This window comes from Eurytemora carolleeae, unplaced genomic scaffold (genome assembly GCF_000591075.1).
Source record: "Eurytemora carolleeae unplaced genomic scaffold, Eaff_2.0 scaffold213, whole genome shotgun sequence".
In the NCBI taxonomy this organism is placed as follows: domain Eukaryota; kingdom Metazoa; phylum Arthropoda; class Copepoda; order Calanoida; family Temoridae; genus Eurytemora; species Eurytemora carolleeae.
This window is the reverse complement of record NW_019396118.1, coordinates 51806-54899: the sequence shown is the minus strand read 5'-3', so window position 1 is coordinate 54899 and position 3094 is coordinate 51806. Positions and strand designations below refer to the sequence as shown.

General features: G+C 31.6%; 1 long non-coding RNA gene across 1 annotated transcript; it reads right to left on the bottom strand.

Annotated features, from left to right (window-relative positions):
- Window positions 1-282: 282 nt before the first annotated feature.
- LOC111695477 (uncharacterized) lies at window positions 283-2872 on the bottom strand. Its single transcript, XR_002763880.1, has 3 exons — window positions 1945-2872; window positions 918-1040; window positions 283-504 (listed from the first exon to the last, which is right to left on the bottom strand). It is a non-coding gene; the product is annotated as an uncharacterized LOC111695477 (long non-coding RNA).
- Between the last annotated feature and the right edge of the window lie 222 nt (window positions 2873-3094).

Here is a 3094-nt window from a genome sequence, read left to right as displayed (position 1 = left end):
CAAACTGTTCTGAATAAGCTTAATTCATTCTTACTGTCCTACGTCTGCAACTTGTCCCGTTTTCTATTATATAACCAAAGAGAATATTCTCTATGTATATAACCAAAATGTGCGTTAAACAATGTATGCATTTTATACCAATATTTGCTATGGAACTTCATCTTTTCAACATTTAATTATTTTTAATTAAAATTTTTTTAATTATTTGTTATAGATCAAACAAAAATTCTACTTTAATAAATTTTGTGATCATTTTTTTTATTCATTCTGCATTTTTCGTAAAAAAATTATAAATAAATAAATTGATAAAGTTAAAATTCATTCTGCATTTTCTTCTTTTGTGGACTCTCCCTTTTGGCAATTTGGTGGGGTTGGAGATTCACATTTATATCACTTGAAAGGAAAATTTATTTGGTGTACTGTCCTGTTTTTTCGTGTGTAGTCTTACTTACTTACTACCTAAAAGTCGGCCCGATGCTTCAGAACCAGATTTTTCAGTGAGACCTATTTATAAGTAAAATGCAAACATTAAAAACTTTATAATTCGATATACAATAATAAAACAAGTTTAATTTAAGTATCAATAAGAGGTAAAAAACAAAACTTATTTTTTTCAATTTAAATATTTATTTATATAGTTAAGGGGGACTGGAAATATTAAATTTCGGCCAGGATTTTTTTTAATCAGTAACATTTTATATCAACATTTATTGGATTTTTATTTCGCAAATTTTATGTTTTTTAAATCGCACATTTTTATGAAACTTGAATTAGATAAATCTATAAATCCAACCGTTATCATTTGGAAAATTATTTGTTTTTTTTGTTATATTTTTACTTTTTTATTTGAGGTTTAAATTAAAGATTTTTTATCCCTAACTTTGGGATAGTTGCATAAATAGATATTTTTTTCTTACTTTTTAGTCACTTTACTTGAACTGCAGAAGGATGATAATATATGTGAGAATAGTTCCAAAAATACTGGTGAGTGTAGATCTTTCAACATTAAACATTCCGAAAGCTGTGAAAGGTCCTTCCGCCTAAATAATTAGAGTTGGACTTTAAAAAAATCATTTTTTATACGGATTCACCCCAACGTTAACGCATTCAAGATTTAAATCATCATGAAGTCATTGAATTAATCCTTCATTCACCCCAAAGTTAAATCACCATGAATTAATTCTTTATTTATAAACCAAACAATTCTGTTTTGGTCTAATTAAGACAGAGTGTGAAGTATTCCCCCCACCCCCCACCCCCCTTCTCATGAATTTTTAAGTAAATTTTAGATCTGCGTATGCAGCTCAAATGAATAAAATTTATGGACTGGTTTAGACTTGCGCATTTCTTCTGCAGGAAAACATATTGGAATTATCAAATTTAACACCTAGAAAAACGACAATATCTTCCACATTATTAATCGGATAGAAGTTGCAAGATACAGTTGTAAATCTGGCATTGCAATCTTTACAGTCCCATGTTTAAGGTGCCCTCTACACTACACCTCTACCTTTTCTCTTTTTGTTCGTTCATCGTTCGTAAACGACCTGTTTCGTTCGGTTTTTTTTTCAATTGTTAAAAAAAAATTTAATTCATTCTCGAAATTATCGTTGATTTTTCATTTATATTTTGATCGTTTTCTCACTGAACGATCGTTTAGTAAAATGGTTCCTCCAATAAAATCGTTTGCTCAGTAAAATAATGATAGTTCCTTCAAATTTTTCAGAAAAAAATAGTTCGTTTTTAAAAAACGATCATTTCCGCATTTCTCTGAACGATCCTTTTTTCGTCCATCGTTCGAATTTTTCTTAACGACAGCCCTATTTCACAAAAAATGTTGTTCGTTCAAAAAAAACTGATGCCGTCTCTACTGCGGTTCCCTATTCCGCTTTAAAAAAATGCTTCCTGACAAGGTAGAAAATCAAGAAGTTGTCCAGCCCTCACCTGAATACAGGAAATAAGCCTTTTCCAGTTTTCTGGATTTTCAATATCACCACTTTGCAGATCAATTAATAGTGATTTCAAACTCACATAAACATCATCTAGGACATAGGCTATATAGGCCAACTCAAGCATTTCATTACAAGCCAAGATTGCATAAGGCAGATAGCCAGTGATAGTTTGATAGATAGTTATGTTGAGCAGAATAGTTTGAGATGAAAAAACTAGAAATATCAAGGGTTCAACTCCATTCTTGAATCTGGTAAAATCTGCCATTACTTGATCAAGGTTTCCTGCAGAATATGCACGATCTAGTTTGTCTCGAAGATATGACGCAATTGCACCGATTAAAAAAGTAGATACGAGTCTTACAAACGAGAATACAATTCCAAAGCCGATAAAAAATAGCAATTTATACCCTTCTCTGTAGAATGGTTCCATTGAAACGATGTTGTAAACGGTAAAAACGATCTGTGAAGTTACAACCGCGAGGAAAAGTAATGGTCTCTGCTGTTTCGGCAATTTTTGTTCAAACACAAAATCCTTGCTATTCTTCATCAAAAAGGTCACAGCAGGCAAAGTTAAAACAAGTTGCAAAGGAATAATGATATCGGAGGCTATGGTTGAAAACAAGTCTGATTTTGATAACTGTTCGCAACTGGCTTCAGCTTCCCAATCGAAATATGAGAACCAAGGTGCTAGTGCGCAGATAATGGTGAAGTAAACTCCTAGACAAATATTATCTACCCAGGCTGGTCCTCTTCCAGGAATTATCCTATTGACCAAATTTAGTGAATTTGAAATGCTAACCGCCGCAGGTTCACGTTTGAATCAAAGATTCAAATCCTAAATTTTGAATCAATGGTTTAAAGGATCTGTGTGTTTGTTACAAACTTTGATTCTCTAATCTTTAAATCTGTAGAACCCAATATTGTTGATATTTGATATTTCTAACTGTGAATTATCTTCTAAGTTTGAAAAAGTAGGGTTTACAACATCAAAAATATAGAGATTGGAAAAAAATCAGTTCCTTTGAACTGGTAGTAAAGCTAGTAGCTCAAATTCATTAAATTTTGCCCCTGGTGAATGTGAGGAAATTTACAATGGTTGATGTTAGTGTCCTCTCACTCCAATACATTGTTGTTTACTAAAG